Here is a 27,509-nt window from a genome sequence, read left to right on the forward strand (position 1 = left end):
TGTGTAGCACTTTCAACAATACCAATCGTGTTGGTATTGTCTTCAACTTCTGACTCTCTTGCTCCTTCCTATTGAAAAAAAGAAAAGCCAAATTCAGGAAATGTATTGATTCACTCACACACCAATATGTTAGCAAAACAACACACATTCACTCTGTTTATCAAACATACACACTATCTGGGAGAATAATTTGAACATAGAAACAGAATATAGAGTCTGTCCTATATTTAAGGAGGTGTGGCAAAGATATATGAAAACAAATCAGAAAAGTAATTGATGAGTCTGTAATTACAGTAAATTAATTACACTAAGGATACAATGGAGGAAGAGTCAGTTCTACCCAGAAAGCTTAGGAAATGCAGCAAATATAGAGGCGTATTTTCAAAGACAACGATGTGCGCAGTGAGAGTGTGAAGGGCTTTTGGACAGGGGAGAAGGGGCAAAAGGATGAGGAATGGAACCACAGGGCATATGAGGGCTATGAAGGTAATGTGGTAAAACTGCAACCTTGTGATAAGGAACAGGTTTTAGAGATGAAATGAGAGAATCAGGCCAAGCTACCAAAGACAGGTGGCAGAAGAGGTGCAAACTTTCCCTTTCCTGTAATGGGATCCACTCAATAAGCACGTAAGTCAGGCCACCACAAACATATTTTCAAAAGGTCACCTTGGTAGCAATGTGAAGATAGATGAACACAGGACAAAATCAGAAAAGAGCTTTTCAAAATCATAAATCAGAAAGTGAATTATGGTAATAAGCTATGAACACTGGTAATGGTGAGTGACTGGATTGGTGATCTGCAGGAGAGTTAAAGTACAAGATTTACACTAACTTAATGTTTCAGTGCTACTTACTATGTGTTATTTACATAATAGAAAAATCAGATGACAAAATAGGGAACAGAGTCAAGGAAGTAAGGGAAGGGTTAAGGACAGTGTCTTCAGTCCTTAAAGTCTAATATGTCAACTATGAAGCATCCAAGGACATAGGAGGTAAATCTGGGTAAATACTTTAGGAAGAGATTACCTTACTCATGAAAGGCATATGGTGTTAAGAACATAAGTATGTGTAAGCTATACTAAACTGGCACACCTTATGTAATCCAACAGAACTCTGACATTTGGAAAATGACAACAAAAGGATTTGAATTTTATATTTTAACATTTTTAAAGAAATAATATACTTTTATTAACATGTGCAAACTTTTATTTCTCATTATTATGTGCATTTTTTAAATGGATGAAAATATTTAACTCTAAAACACCAATTCAGGATGCTACAAGAAAGCTCTCTTTCAATAATTAGCCCTAAATTCTGACCTGTAGAAGAGAAATGCTGATTTGATTAGAGAATTATGAGGGCATTTTAAGTACTACTATGATGTAAGAAAGAAATGTAAAACCCTAGTCTGAATTTCACATGGTTTTCTTATTCGTTTGTCAAGAACATATGAATAACTGTGATTGTCTATTGACCCACCCCTGATAGAATGGTCATTAAAAGTTAAGGAAAGGTAGGGGGACAAGGCATGTGGTATGCCTTTTGGGGATGGAACTAGGGTCCTCATCATCTACCAAAGCAATCAATGTACCTAGTTCTATGTACCCTCAAAAAAAGAGGGTAATCTGGAAAATGGTGGCTGAGTAACAGCTTCCTTGAAACTGGACACAGTGAGTCTGGGGAGACAAGACCACAGGCATCTCTGGCTGGTGGGATCTGCTTATATTTATCCCTTTGAGGACAGAGGGAGTCAGCGAGAGACTTCTTGACCACAAGAGGAGGACAAAAGCAGTGTAAAACTGGAAAGTGGTTATGTGTGTTTGTTCAGTCTAATCATGCTGACAGCTGTAAGAACAGCAGCAGTGAGATTGCAAAGGGGCAATCTCACCTGTGAGCTGTTTTGGTGTTTTTGGACTTGGCACTCAGTTGAACTCTCTTGCGAGAGCTTGGACAGGAGTGTGGAGAAATTTGGGCATTGTCTAGGGCCACTGAGCTGAACGGAGCTAACAGTGTCCAGCTGTGGGCCGTGTGGAGTCATTGTGAGAGAACTGCCCAGGCAAGCTCTGCCCTCAGGGTCACAGAGCAAGGATCAGGTGGGATCTAGTAATCTAGTGACTGAGCAGCCTAAAGGTGGGGCAGAGCTGCCTTACAGCCTTAGACCTCAGGGGCAGAGTGAGACTGGTTTTGGCACACTGGATAGCCACTTCAGCAGTGATCCAAGCAACAAGTGCTTTCCTGGGAAAGCTTCTGCATAGCCAAGTTTAGCAGTTTAAAGTGCCCTTTAAGAGAGCTGAGGGGATATTTGGGTCTCCACCCTGAGGGATTTGAGAAATAGGCAGAGGCCTCCAGTCGTATCAGCATTGTGATTAACATCTTATACCCAAGATCACCTGTTGCCCAGACAATATTCAGCAAGATATATATACTGCTTTGTCCTTGGTTTTGTTTGTTATTTTATTTTATTTTTGTTGTTGTTGTTGTTGTTGCTGCTGTTTTGTTTTTTTAATTTCAATCTTTTACCCATAGAATTTTCTTTTATTTATTTTTTTCTTTTCTTTCACCATTTGTCTAGTTTAAATACTATTTGCCATTGTTGCCTTTTTCTACAATTAGAACTTCATTTTTGCTACTGTTTCTATGCCTATTTGGTTTCCCCCCAATTTTATCCTGTAAGTTTTATTTTTTTATTGTTTTGGTTTGATTTATAGCATTTTTGTCTTTCCTCTCTACTTGGTGTAGGTAAGGTACTGTGTCCTAACAGGCTAGTAAGGGAACCACCCAACCCGGTGCCCCCAGATGTTTTTTTTTATTATTATTATTTTTAGGTTAGGTCAAAGTACCCTACTGTGCACCTATGTTGCTCTGTCTCACTCTTTCTGTGTCTCTCTTATTTTTTAAATATTACTTTTTACTCATCCCTTCTTCTTTTTTTTTTTTTTTTCTTTTATCCCTTCTTGCTCTTCAACCTTCTCATCCTTCTGTTCCTATACCAAAAGGACTCATTGAAACCCTAGTCCAGAGGCATGGCAACTTAAAGAGCAAGGGGAAGTGAAAGGAAAATGAGATCAAGGAAACAGATAAAAGAAATCATTCATGAGGAAGAATCAGCCGAAAACTCCTGGCAACATAAAAAACCAGTCCAGAGCAACCCCTCCAAGGGACCATGAGGTAGCAACAGCAGAGGATTCCACCTACAAAGAAATGTTAGAAATGACAAAAAGGGAATTTAGAATACAGGTGATGAAAACAATGAAGGAAATGATGGAAACAACGAAGGAAACTGCTGATAAAGTTGGAAATAACTAAAAGGAAATTCAAAAACAATCAAATAAGAGATGAACGATATGAAGAATATAGAAAGTGTATAGCAGAGCTGAAGGAACTGAAGCAGTCAATTAGGGAACTTAAAGATGCAATAGAAAGTATCAACAACAGATTAGACCATGCAGAAGAAATAATTTCGGAGGTAGAGGACAAAGCTCTTGAGATAATTTAGATATTTAAAGAGGCAGAAAAGAATAGAGAGAGAAAGCAGAACATTCACTGACAGAATTATGGGACTTTATGAAGCATTCAAACATACGAGTGATAGGTATCCCAGAAAGGGAAGACGGATGCCACAGGGGAATGGAAGCCATACTAGAGAATAGTATAAATGAGGTGGGTAGAGGGAAGGGGATTGGTGGGATTACACCAGCGGTGCATCTTACAAGGGTATATGTGAAACTTGGTAAACGGTCTGTGAAGCTAGTGAATGATGTCCCATGATCATATCAATGTACACAGCTATGATTTAATAAAAAAAATAAATAAAGAGGATTACCTTCAGAGGAATAAACTGAACATGGTGAAAAAGAAAAAGAAAAAAAAAAAAAAAAAACAACTTTGGCCAGACTAAGTAGAAATAGAAAAGTAAAATCTCTAGTAACCTCAATCAGAAATGATACAGGGGAAATTACAACTGATGCCACAGAGATACAAGAGATCATCTCTGAATACTCCCAGAAACTCTATGCCCAGAAATTTGACAATGTGAAGAAAATGGATCAACATTTGGAATCACTCCCTATCCCTAGACATAGCCAGGAAGAAATAGAGCTCCTGAACAGACCAATTTCAAACACTCAGATCAAAGAAACAATAAAAAAGCTTCCAACAAAAAAATGCCCTGGTCCAGCTGACTTCACACCAGAATTCTATCAAACCTTCAAGGAAGAGCTTTTTCCCGTACTGCAGAAATATTCCAATAAATTGAGGAGGAAGGAATCTTCCCAAGACAGTCTATGAAGCAAATATCACCCTGATACCAAAACCAGAAAAAGACCCAATTAAAAAGAATTTCAGACCAATTTCACTAATGAATATAATGAATATAGATGAAAAAATTCTCAACAAAATCCTAGCCAACAGATTACAGCTTATGATCAAATAGTCATATACCATGATCAAGTAGGTTTCATCCCAGGGATGCAAGGCTGGTTTAATATACGCAAGTCTATAAACATTATCCATCATATTAACAGAAGCAAAAATAAAGACCATATGATCCTCTCAATAGATGTAGAAAACGCATTTGATAAAATTCAGCATCCTTTCCTAAGTAGAACACTGAAGCGTATAGGCATAGGTAGCACATTTCTGAAACTGATCAAAGCTATCTATGACAAATTCACAGCTAATATTTTACTGAATGGAGTAAAACTGAAAGTTTTTCCTCTTAGAACTGGAAACAGACAAGGTTGTCCTCTGTCACCTTTACTAGTCAATGTAATTCTGGAACTTCTAGCCAATACAATTAGGCAAGACAAGAAAATAAACGGAATCCAACTGGGAGCAAAGAAGGTCAAACTCTCCCTCTTTGCTGACGACATGATCTTAGAGAATCCTAAAGACTCAACCAAAAGACTCCTGGAAGTCATCAAAAAATACAGTAATATCTCAGGATATAAAGTCAATGTCCACAAGTAAGTAGCTTTTGAATATATCAATAACAGTCAAGATGAGAGGCTAATAAAGGGCAAAAACTCCTTCACCATAGTTTCAAAGAAAATAGAATACCTAGGATTATACCTAACAAAGGAGGTGAAGGACCTCTATAAAGAAAATTATGAAATCCTCAGAAAGGAAATAGCAGAGGATATTAACAAATGGAAGAACATACCATGCTCATGACTGGGAAGAATCAACATTGTTAAATGTCTATAAATCCCAAAGCAGTCTACCTATTCAATGCTATTCCTATTAAAATACCAACATCCTACTTTCAAGATTTGGAAAAAATAATTCTGCATTTCGCATGGAACCAGAAAAAAACCCATATAGCTAAGGCAGTTCTTATCAATAAAAATAAAGCTGGGGGCATTACCATATGTGATTTTAGGCTGTCCTACAAAGCCACAGTGGTCAAGGCAGCATAGTAGTGGCACAAAAATAGAGACATAGATATTTGGAATCAAACAGAAAACCAGAAGATGAAACTAACATCTTACAACCAACTAATCTTCGATAAACCAAACAAGAACATGCCTTGGGGGAAAGTATCCTTATTCAATAAATGGTGTTGGAAGAACTGCATATCCACATGTAAAAGAATGACACTGGACCCACACCTTTCTCCACTCACAAAAATTGATTCAAGATGGATAAACGACTTAAATTTAAGGCATGAAACAATAAAAGTCCTCAAAGAAAGCACAGGAAAAACAAAGATATTGGCTTGGGGAAAGACTTCATGAATAAGACTGCCATGGCAATTGCAACAACAAAAATAAACAAAATGGGACTTCATTAAACTGAAACGGTATTGTACAGCTAAGGAGACAATAACCAAAGCAAATAGACAACCTACACAATGGGAAAGGATATTTCCTTATTTTTAATCAGACAAAAGCTTGATAACTAGGATCTATAAAGAACTGAAATTAATACCTATGAAAAAAGCCAACAATCCCATATGTCAATGGGCAAGAGACATGTGTAGAACCTTCTTTAAGACAGACGAATGGCTAACAAACATATGAAAAAATGTTCATCATCCCTATCTATTAGAGAAATGCCAACCAAAACCACCCTTAGATACCATCTAACCCCAGCAAGAATAGCCCACATCACAAAATCTCAAAACTGCAGATGCTGGTGTGGGTGTGGAGAGAAGGGACCACTTTTACCCTGCTGGTGGGACTGCAAACTAGCACAACCTTTTTGGAAGGAAGTATGGAGAAACCTCAAAGTACTCAAGCTAGACCTCCCATTTCATCCTGCAATCCCATTACTGGGCATCTGCCTAGAAGGAAAAAATCCTTTTATCATAAGGACACTTGCACTAGACTGTTTACTGCAGCTCAATTTAAAATCGTCAAAATGTGGAAACAGCCTAAATGCCCACCAACTGTGGAATGGATTAACAAACTGTGGAATATGTGCAACATGGAATACTATTCAGCTATTAAAAATGGAGACTTTAACTACTTTGTATTAAACTGGATGGACATGGAACACATTATTCTTAGTAAAGCATCAGAAGAACGGAGAAGCATGAATCCTATGTACTCAATTTTGATATGAGGACAATTAATGAAAAGGACATGGTAGGGGTGGGGGAAGTGGAGAGCAGAGAGAGGGAAGGAGGAAACAGGGGGGATCCTTGGTGTGTGTCACAACTTTTGGGGGCAAGACATGATTGCAAGAGGAACTTTGACTAACAAATGCAGTAAGTGTAACCTAGTTTGTTGTACCCTCAAAGAATCCCCAGCAATAAAAAAAAAAAAAAAAATTAAAAAAAATTTGAAGAAAGGATCTAGAATTAAAAAAACTCTAAGATTATCCAGTTAAAGATTTAGAAATCTCCCAGTATATACATGATTGTCCACCTGATACTCACATGAGGAAAGAAGAAATGGACTAAAATATTGAGCCAACAGGATTATTGGGTTTTACTGATAAAGGACGTTATGTGCATGGTTTGACAAGTATGAATACTAAAGTTAATAATGCTTCTTGAGAATAATAAAATCTCTGCATTGCTGGACATATTTGTCAAAGTAAGAAATGACCTTCCAGAGATAATTCTATATACTCTTTTGCAATCTTTACTGCCTTATGCTTCTGTAACACTGGGTAGTTTATTTGACGATTCTTTAATCAAATCTGATCACATACACTGGATGTGTGAACATCTGTGTCCATTACAGAGATTCCATGAGCACAAGATGAATGAGAAAATCACCAAAATAAACAAGTGACTAATTTGTTTAAGAGGATTGAGTTTAAAACCTCTTGTCACATTTAATGGATAAAGACATTTTAATTTTAGTTAATAAAACTATAAATGCTTATTTATTTTGCCTTTTTATTTTCAAAAAGTTCAGCTACCAAGAAATTACATCAAACAGTAAGATAAATTAGTTAAGTAAGTTGAGAATATACTAAACAATGTTAGAAAACTTAAAAAAAAGCCAGAAGAGTCAAATAATAATAATTAATTTAATAATTCTAATAGAGCCTAAAAGAGGTTTCACTTTGCATAATATCTAAATATAGGTTTGACTAGATTAAATATAAGACAATGTTTCATTAAATTGAAAAGAAATAATGAGGACTAAATTTCCTTTTTTAGAGATACTATCGAAAAAAGAGAATAAATCTTAAAAAGAAGCTTGATGTTCAGGCTGTCTTAAGCAATCAAAGGAGAAGATAACTTTTGGGGGTTAGTCATAAATGGAATAACCTAAAAAAGAAAAGATAATCACATAGAATTAACATGATTTTTCTAAAAAATATGTAAAAATCCTTCGTTGTTATTATTATAATTATTATTATTGTTATTATTATTTTAAGACAGAATCTCGCTATGTCCCCCTAGGTAGAGTGCCGTGTCGTCACAGCTCCAAGCAACTTCTAACTTTTGGGCATCAGCAATTCTCTTGCCTCAGCCTCATAAGTAGTTGGGACTACAGGCACCCACCACAATACCTGCCTATTATATTGTTGCAGTTGTCATTGTTGAGCAGGCCCGGGCCTGGTTTAAACCTGCCAGACCCCATGTATATAGCCAGTGCCCTAAGCACTGAGCTGTGGGTGCTTAGCTATTTTTTAATCTTTGTAATTGATACATAATAGGGGTCCATATTTGGTGTGTACACATGATAATTTCACACATTCATATCATCAACTCAGGGTATAAGGTATTCAACACCTTAAATATATATACACATACATTTTTATATATACATTTTTTGAGGGTGGTAAAATAGCTTTATCCTCTGTCATAACACAAACCAACAGACTTTGGTGTTGGCAAGTGAGGAAACACAACAGTAGAACACGCTGCTCACTGAGAAGGAGGAGGATGAGTTACAAAGCCTTCCCCCATTTCTCGTGCAGCTGAGATAAAGCCATAACCCTTATAAATAGATAAGCATATTAAAAATATTTCCAGGGCCCACCTGGCTCTGCTCCTACACAAATAAGGTTAATCTCTGTAGTAAAAAGGGTGAGAGGGAGAGGCAGAAATTTGGTTTACTGGTAGGTGGAAAACAGGAAGGGATACAAGCCAATGTGTAACAAAGGCTCTCCCAAACATACAAAAGACAGGGTCAAGGGGACCTGTCAGAGGCTGAGAAATGTTCCTGAAGGTGGTCTCACTCCTGTCCCCAATCCCAGATGCTCTTGAGTGATCTGTCCTTTCAGACACCACCTGTGAGGTTCCACTATCAGAGTCTATTCTTCCCTCGGTCCCCACCTATTCAGCTCACCAACCAAGTTTTGGTGTCCCTAATTGCTTAGGCCTCTGAAATCAGCCCCTTTAAAGCACAGCCCTCTCCTTAAATACAAAGCATGAGGAGAGCTGGAGGGTCCTTCCTGCCAAGAGGATATTCCAGGGGTCAGCCAGTTTTGGGGTTCCCCTTCAGTCCTGGACCAGGCAGTAAATTTGGTGGTGGGCCCCATGTTCACTGTTGGAGACCTCAAAGACATAGACAGTGCACAGCAGCAATTTCTGGGTGTCTCAGTTTGTCAACACCTGGAGGACAGTGAAGTTTTCAAGGATGCTGTTCATCATATATCACTCAGCCAGCTGCCACAACCTGTGCAGGTAATTCACCAGGTAATCCCAGAGAGGCAAGCACACCAGGAAGTACACTAATCTCTGTCTTCCAGCTGTGCATGCTTTGTCTCCACCTTCTCCACCAACTGCTTGCCAAAGGAACAGGTCTTGTAGGAGCATGTGAGGGTCATGTGTCCCAGGCTCTCATACTGGCTGCTCACTCTGTTACTGCTGCTGCCACTGCTAGCCCTGGCTTATCACCCCTTGGGCCTCAGTTCAGGTCTGCCCAGAACTTGATCAGGCAAAAGATGGGGGCAGTGGAGACCACACTTTTTCAGGGATGTTGTAATTGATCTGCTGGACATTCACACTCTTGAGTGGGGGTTCCCATGGCTAAGGCAATGCTGGGTGATCTGTAGAAACAGGTGTTTCTGGTATGAGTCAGCTGCATTAGGCAGTTACACACAGGCCGAGAACTCTACTAGCTGCAAGCAGACAATGCCCAGGGCCCAAGCCTGCCAGGTTGGGGGTAATGGGGCAGGTAGAGGCATGGGTAATATGGGTTAAGTAGACCCATACCCTGGTCAATAGATGTGGGAGTCAATGACAAGGAAAATGGCTTCACATCTGAAACATTCCAGAGGGGTCTAGAGCCCCTGACCAAAACTGGAAAATCTCAGAGACCTGAGGTCCAGCAGGACCCAGTTTGGTGAGCTTGGCCAAGGACATGGTAGTCATGGTTTGGAAAACCTGGTTCTTAGAAACCAGGTCCTTTAGCTTGGACTACATTTCCCTTGATTTATTTCAAGGTAAAACCTGGATGAGACTAGAGACCTGGGTGCATGTTCAGACCTTTTCCATTCTCAGCTTGATATAGGAGGTAATCATTTCATTCTGACCATACATTTTGCCTTCATAGGGTCCTTCCTATCAGAAGGCTATTCCAGGGACCAGCCAGTTTAAGGTTCCCCTTCAGTCCCAAACCAGGCAGTAAATGGGGTGGTGAGCCCCATGATCACTGGTGGAGACATAAAAAACATAAGTGGTGCATAGCATCAATTCCTGGGCGTTTCTGTTTGTCTACACCTGGAAGATGGTGAACTTTTCAAAAATGCTGTTCATCATGTATCACTTAGCTAGCTGCCACAATGGGTCCTTTGCAAAGCAGTAGGGGAAAACCCACAGTCATCAGTCCCAGCTCTTGGGCAAAGGGCTGGTTAATCACTACTCCAGGTGCCCCCAATCCAATTTCACATTATCTGCTCATCTAGCCAAATAGTGAAAAATAAACATGGGGTGGAATCAGCAGAAAAACTCTGGCAACATGCATAGTAAGAGTAGATCAACATCCCCAAGGAACGAAAAGGTGGACACACCAGAAGATCCCATTCACAAACAAATGGCTGAGATGTCAGAAATTGAATTCAGAATTTGGATTGCCAATAAGATTAACAGAATGGAGCAAAGTCGGATTTAGAAATTTAAGGAGCATTTCAAAAGTCGTCTGAAGAATTCAATGAATTCAAAGTCAAAATCAACCAGTTTTGACACATTGAGGCAAGAACTCGCAGCCCCCAAAGATCTGAGAAATACAGTAGAATCCATCAGGAACAGAATGGAGCAGGCAGAAGAAAGGATTTCTGACAATGACGGCAAAGCTTTTGAATGTTTCCAAATGCTCAAAGAGGAAGAGAAATGGAGAGCAAAAATGGATCATTCTCTCAGAGAGCTCTGGGACACTTCAAAAAACCTAACTTTCGCCTTATAGGAATTCCTGTGGGCAATGAGATTGCATCTAAAGTTCCAGATGCTCTACTGCAAGAGATAATCGAGAAGAACTTACCAAACATGGCAGGAGATTCTGAAATTAAGAAAGCAGACAGTTTCAGAACCCCAGCACAACTCAACCTAATTATAGCATCTCCCAGACATATTATAATTAACTTAGTAAAGGTTAATATGAAGGAGAAAATTTTGCAAGCAGCCAGACATAAGAAAACCATAACCCACAATGGGAAGAATACTAGAATGAGTGAAGATCTCTCTACCGTAACTTTTCGAGGTAGAAGAGGGTGGTCATCGACATTTAACCTCCTAAAACAAAACAACTTTCAACACAGGATTCTGTATCCAACTAAACTTAGGTTCTTTTATGATGGAGAAGTTAAATACTTTAATGACATTCACATGTTGAAGACATTTGCCATAAGTAAACCAGCTCTCCAGTATGTTCTCAGTCCTATCCTCCACAATGACCAGCAAAATCCTCTACTACCAAAGTCAACTCACTCAGAAACTTTTGATCAAATTCCAACTTCCACAGTGCCGAAAGGATTAAAAATGCATACTGGACTTTTGAAAAACTTGATATCCAAAATACTGTCAGGTTTATCAATATTCTCAATTAATGTGTATGGCTAAAATTGTCCTCTAAAGAGGCACAGGTTGGCTGACTGGATATAAAAATTTAAGTCATGTATCTGCTGCATATAAGAATCTCCTCTTACCTTCAAAAATAATGACTCGGTGTGAAGGGATGGTTGTATATAATGCAGGCAAATGGAAATCAGAAAGAAGTAGGTGTTAAAATTTTATTTGCAGATATAATATGCTTTAAACCAAGAAAAGTAAGAAAAGATAATGATGGTCACTTCATATTTATTAAGGAAAACAGTCAACATGATGAGATTTAGGTTATTAACATTTATACACCCAACCAGAATACACATCAATTTATAAGAGAGGGTCCAACAGACATGGGTACCTTGATTTCCCACAGCACCATAATAGTAGGAGATTTTAGTACTCTTTTGGCAATGTTGGATAGATCCTCCAGTCAGAAAGTAAGGAAAGTAATTTTGGACTTAAACTTAGCCATTCAACAATTGGATTTAACAGACATCTAAAGAGGATTCCACCCTAAGAAAACTAAATACACATTCTTCTCATTAGCTATGCAACATCCTCCAAAATTTATAACATCTTAGGTCACATGTCTAACCTCAGCAAATTTAAAAGAATAGAAATTATTCCTTGCACCTTCTCGGACCATCATGGAATAAAAGTAGAACTGAGTAACAACAGGAATCTGCATACTCATACAAAAACATGGAAACTAAATAACCTTATGCTGAATCACAGCTGAGTCATAGATGGGATTAAGAAGAAAATTACCAAATTTTCGGGCAAAATGATAATGAAGGCACAAATGACCAGAACCTTCTGGAATACCGCAAAGGCCGTCCTAAGAGGGAAATTTAAAGCATTGCAAGCCTTCCTCAAGAGAACAAATGATAAGAAGTTAACAAACTAATCTCTAGCAACTGTAAAAGAACATTCCAATCCCAAACACAGCAGATGAAAAGAAATAACCAAAATTAGAGCAGAATTAAATGAAATGGAAAGCAAAAGGTTTATACAGCAGATCAATATATCAAAAAGTTGGTTTCCTGAAAAGATCAATACAAAATCTCCCCAAAAAGACCACCATCAGATGGTTTCACATCAGAACTCTACCAAATCTTTAAAGACGAACTAGCACCTATATCACTAACCTTTTCCAAAATATAGAAAAACAAGAACACAAAACACAACACATTCCATGAATAAAACATCACTTTGATCCACAAACCAGGAACAGACACAACAAGAAAGGAAAATTATGGACCAATATCTCTAATGAATATTGACACAAAAATATTCATTAAGATACTAGCAAACAGGTTGGTGCCTGCGGCTCAAGGAGTAGGGTGCTAGCCCCATACATCAGAGGTGGCAGGTTCAAACCCAACCCCAGTGAACAACTGCAAAAAAAAAAAAAAAAAAAATCCTAGCAAACAGAATGCAGTATCACATCAAACAAATTGTACACCATGATCAAGTGGATTTTATCCCAGGGTCTCAAGGCTGGATTAACATACATAAAACTATAAATATAATTCATGGCATGAACAAAATAAAAAACAAAGACCACATGATTCTCTTAATTGATGCTCTAAAAATCTTTTGACAATATCCAGCATCGTTTCATGATCAGAATACTTAAAAAACTGGTATAGAAGGGACATTTCTTAAATTGATACAGGCCATATATAGCAAACCCACATCCAATATTGTATTGAATGGAGGAAAATTGAAATCATTTCCACTCAGATCAGGAACCAGGCAAGGTTGCCCATTGTCTCCACTGCTTTTTAACGTTGTAATGGAAGTCTTAGACATCACAATCAGGTAAGAAGAGGCGATCAGGGTATCCATGTAGGGTCAGAGGAGATCAAACTATCACTCTTTGAAGATGATATGATTGTATTTCTGGAAAACCCCAGGGATTCAACTACAAAACTTTTAGAAGTAATCAAGAAATACAGCAACATCTTAGGTACAAAATCAATACTCACAAATCTGTAGCCATTATATATACCAACAATAGTCAAGCTGAAAAAACAGTCAAGGATTCTATTCCGTTCACAGAAGTGCCAAAGAAGATAAAATATTTGGAAGTTTACCTAGCAAAAGCCGTGAAAGATCTTTATAAAGAGAACTATGAAACTCTGAGAAAAGAAATAGCTGAAGATGTTAACAAATGGAAAAACATACCCTGCTCATGGTTGGGAAGAATCAACATTGTTAAAATGTCCATACTACCCGAAACAATATACAATTTTAATGGAATCCTTATTAAAGCACCACTGTCATACTTTAAAGACCTAAAAAAAAAAATAATACTTCATTTTACATGGAATCAGAAAAAAACTCAGATAACCGGATATTACTCGGAAATAAAAACAAATCAGAAGAATCATACTACCAAACCTCGTATTATACTATAAATTGATAATGATCCAAACAGCATGGTACTGGCACAAAAATATGCATGTAGATGTATGGAAAAGAATACAGAACCAAGAGATGAACCCAGCTACTTACCATTATTTGATCTTTGACAAGCCAATTAAAAACATTCAGTGGGAAAAAGATTCCCTATTTAACAAATGGTGCTGGGTGAACTGGCTGGCAACTTGTAGAAGACTGAACCTGGAACCACAGCTTTCACCATTAACAAATATACCAGATTACTGTATTAAAGATTTAAACTTCTTGATATATACCTAGTAGAGGAATTGTAGGATCAAATGTCAGGTCTATTTTTAAATCCCTAAGTGTTCTCCAAGTATCTTTCCAAAAGTAGTGCATTAGTTTGCATTCCCACCAGCAGTGCAAAAGTGTTCACTTTTCTAAACATCCATACCAACAGCTTTGGTTGTGGGATTTTGTGATGGAGGCTAATCTTACTGGAGTTAAATGATATCTCAAAGTGGTTTTGATGTGCATTTCTCTGATGATTAAGGATTATGAGCATTTTTTTCACGTCTATAGGCCATGCGCCTGTCTTCTTCAGAGAAGTTTCCCTTCAAGTCCCTTGCCCACCCTGACATGGGATCACTTGTTCTTTTCCTGCTAATACATTTGAGTTCTCTGTGGATTCTGGTTATTAAACCTTTGTCAGAGACATAACCTGCACATATCTTTATCTTAAGATCAAAGATTTAAACCTTTGTCAGAGATGTAACGTGCACATATCTTTATCTTAAGATTAAAGAATTTAACTTAAGACATGAAACTATAAAAATACTAGAAGAAATTGCAGGGAAAACACTTGAAGAAATCAACCTGGGACAATATTTTATATGGAAGACACCCTAGGGCAATTGAAGCCACAACAAAAATACATTACTGAGACCTGATCATACTAAAAAGCTTCTGCACAGCCAAGAACACAAGCAAACAGACAGCCCTCAGAATGGGAGCAAGTCTATCTTAGTTAATGGTGAAATGTATGACAGTGGTGCTTAATAAGGAAAAAAAATAAAAAATAAAATTGTATATTGCTTTGGGTGGTATGGACATTTTAACAATGTTGATTTTTCCCAGCCATGAGATTGGTATGTTTTTCCATTTGTTAACATCTTCAGCTATTTCTTTTCTCAGAGTTTCATAGTTCTCTTTATAAAAGATCTTTCACAGCCTTTGCTAGGTGAACTCCCAAATATTTTATCTTCTTTGGTACTACTGTGAACAAAATAGAGTCTTTGACTGTTTCTTCAACTTGACTATTGTTGGTATATATAAAGGCTACAGATTTGTGAGTATTGATTTTATAACCTGAGATGTTGCTGTATTCATTGATCACTTTTTTTTTTTCCAGTTTTTGGCTGGGACTGGGATTGAACCTGCCACCTCCAGCATATGGAGCCGGAGCCCTACTCTTTTGAGCCACGGGCACCACCCCTCCTTGATCAATTCTAAGAATTTTGTAGTAGAGTCCCTGGGGTTTTCCAGATATACAATCATATCATTTGCAAAGAGTGAAAGTTTGATATACTCTGACCCTACATGGATACCCTTGATCGCCTATTCATGCCTGATCGTGATGGGTAAGACTTCCATTACAATATTAAAAAGTAGTGGAGACAATGGGGAACCTTGCCTGGTTCCTGATCTGAGTAGAAATAATTTCAATTTACCTCCATCCAATATAATATTGGCTGTGGATTTGCTATAGATGGCCTCTATCAGTTTAAGAAATGTCCCTTCTACACCAATTTTCTTACGTGTTCTAATCATGAAAGGATGCTGGACTATTATCAAAATATTTTTTCTGCTTCAACTGAGAGAAACATCAGGTCTTTGTTTTTTAATTTGTTTATCTGATGAATTATATTTATAGATTTATGTATAATGAACCCATGAGAGCCTTGGATAAAACCCACTTGGTCGTGGTGTATAATTTGTTTGATGTGTTGCTGGATTAACTTTTTAGGATCTTGTTGAATATTTTTGCATCAAGATTCATTAGTTACATTGGTCTATAATTTTCTTTTCTTGTTTTGTCTTTTCCTAGTTTGAGTATCATGGTGATGTTTGCTTCATAGAATGTGTTGGGTAGTACTCCTTGTTTTTCTATTTTGGAAAAGGTTAAGTAATATAGGTACTGATTCCTCTTTAAAGGTTTGGTAGAATTCTGTTGTGAAGCCATCTGGTCCAGGGCTTTTTTTTTACGGAGATTTTGTATAGTTTATGCTATTTCAGAACTTGATATAGATCTGTTCAACAGTTCCACTTCATTCTGGCTACATCTAGGAAGGTGGCATGCTTCCAAGCATTGGCCTATTTCCTTTAAAATTTCATATTTCTGAAAAAAGAGTTTCTTGTCATATTCATTAAGGCATTTTTTGAATTTCTGAGGAGTCTGTTGTTATTTCATCTTTACCATTTCTGATTGATCAAATTAGAGATTTTAGTCGTTTTTCATGGTTAGGTTAGCCAAAGATTTATCTATTTTATTGACCTTATCAAAAAACTAACTTTTTGATTTATTTTGATCCTACAATTCTTCTACTAGGTATATATCCTGAAGACAAAAATCACGTTATAACAAAGATAATTGTACCAGAATGTTTATTGCAGCCCAATTCATAATTGCTAATTCATGGAAGAAGCCCAAGTGTCCATCGAACCATGAATGGATTAATAAATTGTATATACACCATAGAATATCATGCAGCTGTAAAAAAGAAGGAGACTTTACCACTTTCATGTTTACATGGATGGATCTAGAACATATTCTTCTTATCAAAGTATCTCAAGAATACAAGAAAAAGTATCCAATGTACTCAGCACTACTGTGAAATCAATTTATACCTTTCATATGAAAGCTATAACCCAATTATATCCCAAGAACAAGGGAAAAGGGGAGATTAAGGGTAGAGAAGGGGGAGGATGGGAGGAGGGAGGGTAATTGGTGGGACTACAACTATGGTGCATCTTACAAGGGTACATGTTAAATTTGCTAAGTGTAGAATGTAAATGTCTTAACATAATAAATAAGAAAATGTCATGAAGGCTATGTGAACCAGTTTGATGGAATTATTTCAAACTGTATATAAAAATAGCACATTGTACCCCATGATTGCACTAATGTACACAGCTATGATTTAATTAAAAATATTTAAACTTAAGATATGAACCTATAAAATACTAGAAGAAAGTACAGGGAAAATATTTGAGGAAATCAATCTGGGAAATAATTTTATGAGGAGGACCCCAAGGGCAATTGAAGCAACACCAAAATACATTAGTGGGATCTGATCAAACTAAAAAGCTTCTGCACAGCCAAGGACACAGTACATAAAGCAAACAGACATCCTTCAGAATGAGAGAAGATATTTGTAGGTTATGTCTCCCACAAAAGTTTAACAACCAGAATCCACAGAGAAATTAAACTTATTAGCACAAAAAAAACAAGTGATCCCATCTCAGGGTGGGCAAGAGACTTGAAGAGAAACTTTTCTGAAGAAGTCAGGTGCACAGCCTACAGACACATGAAAAAATGCTCATAATCCTTAATCATCAGATAAATGCAAATCAAAACCACTTTAAGATATCATCTAACTCCAGGAAGATTAGCCCACATCCATTCATGAGATACTTTGCTAAGAAGAATATTTTCCAGCTCTATCCATGTAAACATGAAAGAGTTAAAGTCTCCATCTTTCTTTAAGGCTGCATAAAATTCCATGGTTTACAGATACCACAATTTATTGATCCATTCGTGGCTTGATGGTCACTTGGGCTTCTTCCACGTCTGAGCAATTATGAATTGGGCTGCAATAAACATTCTGGTACAAATATCTTTGCTATAATGTGATTTTTATTACTATTAAATCATAGCTGTGTACATTAGTGATTTTTGGTCTTCTGGATATAAGAAAAAGTATCCAATGTACTCAGCCCTACTATGAAACTAATTACAGCACAAGAATATGGGGAAAGGGACAAAGGACAGGAGGGAAGAGGGGAGGATAGTTGGAAGGAGGGTAAATGGTGGGACCACATCTATGGTGCATCTTAGAAGGGTACAGGTGAAGCTTACTAAATGCAGAATATAAATGTATGAACACAATAACTGAGAAAATGCCATGAAGGCTATGTTAACCAGTTCGATGAAAATATTTCAAATTGTGTATAAAACAAGCACATTGTACCCCATGATTGCATTAAGGTACACGGCTATGATTTAATTAAAAAAAAAAAAAAAGAGAGAGAGAGAGAGATTAGCCCACATCACAAAATCCCAAAACCAGAGATGTTGGCATGGATGTTGGGAAAAGGGAACACTTCTGCAATGCTGGTGGGAATGCAAACTAATATGTTCCTTTTGGAAAGATATTTGGAGATCACGTGGAAATCTAAAAATAGACCTGCATTGTATCCTTTAATTTATCTATTAGGTATATATCCAGAGGACCGACAATCACATAATAATGAAGATAATTGCACCAAAATGTTTATTGGAACCCAATTCATAATTGATAAGTCATGGAAGAAGCCCAAGTGCCCATTGATTCATGAATGGATTAAGAAATTGTGGTGTATATACAACATGGAATATTATACAGCCTTAAAAAAGAGGGGGACTTTGCCTCTTTCATATTTTCATTGATGGAGCGGAAACATTTTCTTCTTAGCAAAGTATCTAAAGAATAAAAGAAAAAGTATCCAATGTACTCAGCCCTACCATGAAATTAATTTATAAGCACCCACACATCCATATGAAAGCTATAACCCAACTATAGCCCAAGGTGAAGGGGAAAAAGAAGAGGGAAGGAAGGGGTAGGGGGAGGATGGGCGGAGGAAGGGTAATTGGAGGGACCATACCTACAGTGCATTTTATAAGAGTACATGTTAAATCTACTAAGAGTAGAATATAAATATCTTAACACAATAACTAAGATAATGTGGTGAAGGCTTTTTTAACCAGTTTGATGAAAACATTTCAAATTGTATATAAAACCAGCACATTGTACCCCAAAATTGCATTAATATACACAGCTATGATTTAATAAAAAAAAAAAAGAAGAAGAAAAAAAGAAAATATCCACTGGACACTTGATAAACATGGCATCCCAAACATTATGATGTTTATCAATACTCTCAATTAATTTGAGTTTCTTAAATTTTCCTCTAAAGAGGCACAGGCTAGCTGACTGTACACAAAAGCTCAGATCAGATATATCTTGCATTCCAAAATCCCATCTTACCTTAAATGACAAAAGTAGACTGAGGGTGAAGGGATGAACATCTATAATTCAGGCAAATGGAAATCAGAAAAAAATCAGGGGTTGCAATTTTATTTGCAGATACAAATAGGCTTTAAACCAACAAAGGTAAGGAAAGTTAAGGATGGACACTTCATATTTGGGAAAAGAAACACTCCATATGAAGATATTTCAATTATTAATATTCATGCACCCTACCAGAATGCCTCTCTATTTATAAAGGAAAACACTGACAGACACTGAAGAATTGGATATCATCCTGAACTATAACAGTGGAGATTTTAACTAACATTTGGCTATGTTGGATAGATCCTCCAAGAAGGAGGATCTTTCCAAGAAGAATGTAAACAAAGAAATAATAGATTTAAACTTGGTCCTATAACAAATGGACTAAACAGACAGCTACAGATAATTTCATTATAATAAAACCAAACACACATTCTTCTCATCATCCCATGCAACATCCTCCAAAATTGATCACATCTTAGGTCACAAATCTAACTTTAGCAAATTTAAGAATATAAATTATTCCTTGTATTTTCTCGGACCATCTGGAATAAAAGTTGAACTCAACAACAGCAGGAATCTTCATACTGGAACAAAGTCAAGGAAACTAAATAACCTTATGCTGAATGATAGCTGTGTCAAAGATGAGATTAAGAAGTAAATTACCAAATTTTTGGAACAAAATGACAATGAAGACATAAATTATCAAAACTGTTGGATTCTTCTAAAGCAGTCCTACAAAGGAAATTTATAGCATTGCAAGCCTTCCCCAAGAGACTGGAAAGAGAGGAAGTCAACAACTTAGTGGGTCATCTCAAGCAACTGGAAAAGGAAGAACATCCCTTCCCCAAATCAAGCAGAAGAAAATAAATAACCAAAATTAGAGCAGAATTCAATGATATTGAAAACAAAAGAATCACTCAGAAGATCAACGAACAAAAAGCTGGGTTTTTGAAAAGATTAACAAAATTGAGAAAACTTTGACTAACCAAACCAGAAACAGAAAAGTAAAATCCCTAATATCATCAATCAGTAATGATAAAAAAGAAATAACAAAAGGCACCTCAGAAAATGCAAAAAATCCTTAATGATTACTGCAGAATACTCTATTCTCAGAAATGGGAAAATCTGGGGGGAAATAGCAATGTCTGGAAGCACACCACCTTCCTAGACATAGCTGAAAGAATTGAAAGTGTTGAACAGACCTATATCAAGCAATGAAATACCATCAACTATATGAAATCTCCAGAAAAGTAAAGTCCAGAAAGAGGAGGCTTCACATCATAATTCTACCAAACCTTTAAAGAGGAACCAGTATCTATATTACATAACCATCTTCAAAACAGAAAAAGAAGGAATACTTCCCAATACATTTGAGGAAGCAAACATCACCTTGATCCCAAACCAGGAAAAGACCCAACAAAGAATTAAAGTTATAGACCAGTATCATTAATGACTATTGATGCAAAAATATTCAATAAGATCCTAGCAAAAACAATTCAACAACACATCAAAAAAATTATACACTATGACTAAGTTGGTTTTATCCCAGGGTCACAAGGCTGGTTCAACATGACTAACTCTATAAACGTAATATATCACATAAACAAAATAAAAAACAAAGACCATATGATTCTCTCCACTGATGCAAAAAAGCTTTTGATAACATCCAGGATCCTTTCATGATCAGAACACTTAAGGAAATAGGCTGAAAAGGGTCATATCTAAACTGATAGAGGCTCACTACAGTAAACCCACAGCCAATATCATATGGAATGGAAGAAAATTGAAAAAAAATCCACTCAGATCTGGAACTAGACAATGATGCTCATAGCCTCTACTGCTATTGAACAAAGTAACGGAAGTATTATCCATTGCAATCAAGCAAAAGAAGGAGATTAAGGGTATTCCAATTTGGTCAGAGGAGACAAACTCTCACTCTTCGCAGATGATATAATCTTCTACCTGGAAAAACCCAGGGACTCAACTGTAAAACTCTTATAAGTGATAAAAAAAAAAATACAGCAACATCTAGGAATACAAAATCAATACTTACAAATCTGTAGCTTTTACATATACCAACAATAGTCAAGCTGAACAAATAGTCAAGGACTATATTCTTTTTACAGTAGTACCAAAGAAGATGAAGTATTTGGGAATTTACCTCAAAAAGGACATGAAAGATCTCTATAAAGAGAACTATGAAACTCTGAGAAAAGTAAAAAGCTGAAGATGTTAACAAATGGAAAATCATACCCCATGCTTATGGCTGGGAACAATCTTCATTGTTAAAATGTCCATATTACCCAAAGCAATATACAAATTTAATGCAATCCCTAAAGCACCTCTATCATACTTTAAACAACTGGAAAAACTAGTACTTTGTTTATATGGAATCAGAAAAAAACATTGAATAGCCAAGACATTACTGCGAAATAAACACAGAACAATAGCAATCAACCTACCAGACTTCAGCCTATACTAGAAATCTATATTGATCAAAACAGCATGGTAAAAATGCCAAGGAAAATGTATGGAACGGAGTAGAGAACCAAGAGATTAACCCGGACACTTACCATCATTCAATCTTTGATAAGCATATCAAAAACATAAATTGGGGGAAAGATTCCCTATTCAACAAATGGTGCTAGGTGAACTGGATGGCAACTTGTAGAACACTGAAACTGGACCCTCATCTTTCACCATTAACAAAAATTGATTCTCATTGGATAAACAGTTTAAACATAAGACATAAAACTATAAAAAATATTTTAGAGGGGACAAGGGAAATACTTGTCCCCTGAAGAAATTGGCCTGGAAGAATGTGTTATGAGGAGGACCCCAGCCCCTAAACAATTGAAGCAAAACCAAAAATGTACTACAGGGATCTGATCAAACCCTGTAAAAAGAACAAAGTAAAGCCAGCACACGGTCCTCAGGATGGGAGAAGATTTTTCCAGGTTATGTTTCCAACCAAGGTTTGATAACTAGAATAAACAGAAAACCCAATTAATTCGCAAGGAAAGAACAAGTGATCTCATTTCATTTTGGGCAAGAGAATTGAACAGAAGCTTCTCTGAAGAAAATAGGTGCATGGCCTACAGACTCATGAAAAACTGCTCATCATCTTTAATCATCAGAGAAATACAAATCAAAACCACTTTGAGACATCATCCAACTCCAGGAAGAGTAGCCCACATCAGAAAGTCACAAAACTACAGATTTTGGTGTGGATGTGGAGAGAAGGGAACATTTCTGCACTGCTGGTGGGAATGCAGGCCAATATGTCCCTTTTAGAAAGAGGTTTGGCGAACACTCAGGAAACTAAAAGTAGACCTACTATTTGATCCTACTATGCCTCTGCTAGGAATAAGTCCAGATGACCAGTCATCATTTTACAAAACATATTTGCACCAGAATGTTTATTACAGCCCAATTCATGATTGCCCAGTCATGAAAGAAGCCCAAGTACCCATAGACGCCCTAAACAGAGTAACAAATTGTGGTATATGTATATCATGGAATATTATGCAGCCATCAAAAAGATGGAGACTTTGCCCCTTTTTGTTCACATAATGAGCTGGAACATATTTTTCTTAGTAACATATCTCAAGAATGGAAGAAAAACTGTCCAATGTACTCAGTACTATTGTGAAATGAATATATAATCCCCCACACTTTTATACAAATGATAAATCATAACTATAGCCCAGAATGAAAGAGGGAAGAGAGGGGGAGAGTAGGAGCAGGGGGAGGCCATGTGAATGGAAGGTAAATGGTGGGACATCACCTATGGTGCATATCACAAGGGTACATGTCAAATCTATTAAGAGTAGAGTATAAATGTCTTAACACAACAAATAATTCAGTAAGGTGAACCCTATGTTAACCAGTTTGATGTAAGCATTCCAAATTGTGTCTAAAATCAGCACATTGTACCCCATAAAAGCAGTAATGTAGTTACGATTCAATAAAAAATTTACGATATAAAAATAAGAACTTCAGAAAAAAAAATCTTAGTGTCCCTTCATTTTGACAATAACTTCTGACTTCCTTGCTTGTTTTCGTGTCTGTATTATCTTCACATTTCTCCTCACCTGTGTCAAATGCATGCCGAGTGTCTGTGTGCATTGTTAGCATTTTTACAGTACACTTTTTCTTTAATTTAAATAAACTTTAGAAGGTGAGTGAAGATTATACTTCAGGAACACAAAGTAGGCATGAGATGGAAAATATTTTTGTTACTGAGGCATTTTGTTGAGAAAATGCCTCAAACACTAAAGAGTGGAAAATCCAGGTGCATCTTTCCCCTCACAGTCTGGTATACTATGTTACATTAGATGGTGCTTTTTCTGAACTTTGCTCCATCCTTACACTAACTCTACTACAGGACAAGCAGGAATTTTGTATCATTCACAGATTTAACCAGAACTCTGTTTCAACTCATTTCTCAGGTGTTTTTATTTACTTCCCCATTCCTCTTTGCCTTGTTTGATGCCCAGTTGCTCATACTTTTGAACACAAGGAAGTTCTGAAAGTACAGATACATTTCATCAGTCCTCATTCATTCCTAATCAGGAGTCATGTTTCCATATGCAAACATGCTCTATTAACATGGTTATTTCCATTCTGTTTTTAAAAACTGATAACTGAAAACTGGAAAATTTTACATTATCACAAGATAAAATCAATAGCAATCAGAAAGAAAAGCCAATTCTCAAATGTGAATTCAAATGATATAGCAGAATATGACAGTGCTATTTTTCTGACACGGACTATCCGCTTAAGCCTATGTCTAAGATATTCTAATGTCCTCTTAGGACAGTGAGTAAAGGAACCTTGATACCATTTAATAATTTCATACAGCTATGTGAGTTACAACTTGCTGCTGTACACAATCACATCAATGTCCCTTTCTGCAAGGTCGGATTTCCTTCATAGGCACAGTCTAATGACCTCATTCCCACTCTCAGCACACAGGCCGAACCGAGTTAGAGGCCACAAGGTGGAAGAACCACTCTACCTGGCACAAATGACTGGCAGTATAAAACTACACTACAGTTTGGGACATTAGGAATGGTGACTCTTTGAACATGAGTCCAACTCAGTGGCCATCATGATGAAATTGCTTGTAATTTCTCTTGCATAGAAATATGATTCTGTACTTGGCATGACCTTATCATGTAAGGTTATAAAACTAAAGAAGCAGGAAAACACCAGAAATTCTCTGCCTCGAATCCAAGGACAAAGATTAGCTATAAGTCACTCTTCACTTTAGGAAGGTTTAAGCTTTATAACTAGTTAAAAAACTTCCTCAACTTAATATTAGCTTACAACATATGAATTATAAAATGCTATTCCATAGGAAATGTCCCTGGGACTATGCCACATTATTCATGTAAAAAAGCAGTATTAAACCAGGAACATAAGTGTCAATTTGTTTATACCTGTGGCTGGTCATTTTCAACTCCTTCAGGCTCTTCTTCCTCTTCTTCTGACGTAACAAAGTTGTATACTGTAAATTTCATAAATTTATTTAAATGAGCTGATTAGAATGATGTGATAAAAGGTATCAGCTTTATAAAAGTGGATAGAAAGTTACATTTATGTTGATTTTATAAATTGAGAGTTTAGATGAAGTTAAGTCTTTAGCAGACTATATACTTGTTTTAAAAATACTCCTAAATAATCTAATAATGAGTTGCTTGGAATGATGGTAAAAGCTATTACCTTTATAAAAATGGATAGAAAGCTAAATTTCTTTTTATTTTATAAATTAAATTTCTACATGAAGTCTTTGGCAGACTATATACTTCCTTAAAAAGTACTCCTAGTTAATCTAATAATGAGTTTCTTAGAATGATGTGGTAAAAGCTATCTGCTTTATAAAAATGGATAGAAAGCTAAATTTCTTTTTATTTTATAGATTGTTTAGATGAAGTTAAGTCTTTAGCAGACTATATACTGCTTTAAAAAATATTCCTAATTATCTAACACTTAAAAAACCACTCAGAAAACTACTAGGCATCAGTGTGTAGAAGGCTCACAAAGATCACAGATTCACGCAGAAATTCATCCACCCAACATACATGACATAGCCATCATAAACAAAGAAAAATTTTTCAATCCAGAAAAACATATCAAGTATCCCTGTGTACGCCTGTCTCCTTCTTAATAAAACCTGGGAAGCATTGCATATGTTATTCTGTAAGTTGCTGTTACTTTTCATACCATAATCAGTGTATGCCCTGTGACTTACGTGTGAAATGCTTTCCCTCTAATAGGCTGACAATCTTCATTCAATTTTTAATTTTCTTTTCTCTTCTTTTATTCTTCTTTTTCAATCTTCTCTCTTCTTTCATTCTTTCCTTCTTTATTTTTGGACACAGATTGCTATGTGAAGACTCTGTTAATTACAGCTCTTTCCCTGGTCAAACAGGAATCTACTCTCTCACTGAATCTACTCTCATCCTCAGCACTTATGGATTTCTCTTTTGCACCTTCCCCACCTGAACTGTAAGTTATTTATTTCTATTCCCCAGATCCAAAGGCTGTAGGATACAATATTCCACAGCATTGTTGGGCACATAGTTTTTATCTATTGTACTTGATAATTATACTGTGATTAAAGGAAAATGAATAAGATGCATCAAGATTGGCTTTTCTAGAGGTCATGTCTGAACTGACAAGTACAGGGTGAGATGAGCAAGGTGAAAAGATGGAGAGGCCAGGAGAAAGGGAGAGCAGGACAGGAAGCAGCAGGAGGAAAGAGAAGCCTGAAAGAGGATGTGCATTTGTCCAAAAAAGAGGAATTGGCTCAGAGGGCACTCCCAGAGGTATTTCAGTAATGCTAGTGAAAAGTCAGGCACACAGGGTATGGGCTAAAATGGAGAGTTGAGAAAAAGTCAGACTGTGAAAGCCCCATGTGAGACCTAAGGTACTACAATATTACCAATTCAAGGACCGCTTAATCATCCTAACGGCCCTGGAGAGGGACCACAGTGAATACTGTAGGGAAGATAAATTCCAGGGACACATGAATAAACAGAAGATGACTTACAGGCCATATTGCAAAATAAATGCACTTCTGAAATATATGAATGGTTCCAGAAATGATTCACAAAGTGTCAGCCCCAAGTGTAATGTAGATTTTTATGGAATAAATAAAAGAATCTAGGTTTTGCATTATAATTTTTTCCATTTTAATGCTTAGTATAGTAAGTTTTAATATTTACAACCTACTGTATACAAAAGATCCTATGGATCCCCAATCACATTTACATTTTTAATCTGCATTCAGTGTTCAGTTCAGTGTGGTACACATATGTTGGAATGGCACAGAGAGCTTAAACAAGGATACTAGTGTCATTCTCAGCAGATCCAAAAAAATGTAATATTGAGCAAATGAAGAAGTTTCTGAATGTTATATACAATGTATACCATTTGTGTGCAATTTTATGACCCAGAAACTAATTCTCAGCAATATTTATCACCAGACTCATACATTGTCAAAACTTTGAAAGTCCTTGGAAATAATGTACAGACAATTCCAGGTGTTCATTATTTCTGTGTAATATTCCGTAAATAGTACGGAAGGACTATTTTGTACTATTAACCTTTCAGGATCACGGTTTTAAGACTGTGTCTACCAAATATTCATAATGGAAAGTAACTAAGAAAATGCCAGGAAAGCTATGTTAACTAGTGTGACGAAAATGTGTCAAACGGTCTATGAACCAAGTGTATGGTGCCCCATGATCATACTAATGTACACAGATATGATTTAACAAAAAAAATAAAAAAAAGAAAATTCATTTAAAAAAGTTTCCCACTTTGTTTGTAGACTCGCAACTTTCTCTTACAATTCTGCCAGACTTGCTTTATATATTTCACCAAAATAAATATGTACTACCAAAAAAAAGTCTCTCAATAAATGAAAAATTAAAAACTAAAAAAAAAATTCATAAAGGAGTGATTAATTATTTTACTAATAAGGATACCCTCTCACACAAATATACTCTACTAATTGGATCATCTGACTTCCTTTGATATCATCAGTGTAAAATCAGTAAGATGGAATAATTAAAGTTAAACATGACTGAGATGTTAACATGAAGTGCTCCTCTACGTAAAGATTTGAATTCCAAGAAGCACTTGGAAAGTTGTGGAGTCACCAAATTCACCTCTGTCATTTCCCTAACAAGGACAGGGATGCCAAATCAGAGAACAATGGGAGGCAGAATGACAACAACAACAACAAAAGAAAATTACCTGTTGCAGCTGGTTTAACTTTAATCCTTTGTACTCCTTTTTTTGGAGTAGGAGGTTTTATGTCAGCATCG

At 36.5% G+C, this 27,509-nt stretch overlaps 1 long non-coding RNA gene across 1 annotated transcript; it reads right to left on the minus strand.

Moving 5' to 3' along the window:
* On the minus strand, positions 1 to 27,487 carry LOC128579481 (uncharacterized). The gene is made up of 3 exons (XR_008378164.1): positions 27,439 to 27,487; positions 24,615 to 24,682; positions 1 to 68 (listed from the first exon to the last, which is right to left on the minus strand). It is a non-coding gene; the product is annotated as an uncharacterized LOC128579481 (long non-coding RNA).
* Between the last annotated feature and the right edge of the window lie 22 nt (positions 27,488 to 27,509).

Source organism: Nycticebus coucang, unplaced genomic scaffold (assembly GCF_027406575.1).
Source record: "Nycticebus coucang isolate mNycCou1 unplaced genomic scaffold, mNycCou1.pri scaffold_57, whole genome shotgun sequence".
NCBI classification, from domain to species: Eukaryota; Metazoa; Chordata; class Mammalia; order Primates; family Lorisidae; genus Nycticebus; species Nycticebus coucang.